Here is a 341-nt window from a genome sequence, read left to right as displayed (position 1 = left end):
CTCTATCCACTGAGCCAAACCGGTTTCGGTGCTCTCCCTCTTCCTCCCTCCCTCCCCCTCCTTGCCTATCTCCCTCCCTTCTTCTCTTTCTAAAAATCAATGGAAAAATATCCTCAGGTGAGGATTAACAAAAAAGTTATTATTATTATTCCCTGGGCTCCTTTTTGCCTAACTTTTCTTCTTGATCAATGTTTTAATTCATTTAAGATTAGATATGGGGGACAGGAAGAGAATAACCAAAGAACTTATATCAGTGGTTCTCAACCTTCCTAATGCCACGATCCTTTAATACAGTTCCTCATGTTGTGGTGACCCACAACCATAAAATTATTTTCGTTGCT

Source organism: Myotis davidii, unplaced genomic scaffold (genome assembly GCF_000327345.1).
Source record: "Myotis davidii unplaced genomic scaffold, ASM32734v1 scaffold6060, whole genome shotgun sequence".
In the NCBI taxonomy this organism is placed as follows: Eukaryota; Metazoa; Chordata; class Mammalia; order Chiroptera; family Vespertilionidae; genus Myotis; species Myotis davidii.
The sequence above is the reverse complement of the archived record's forward strand: the minus strand, read 5'-3'. Positions refer to the sequence as shown.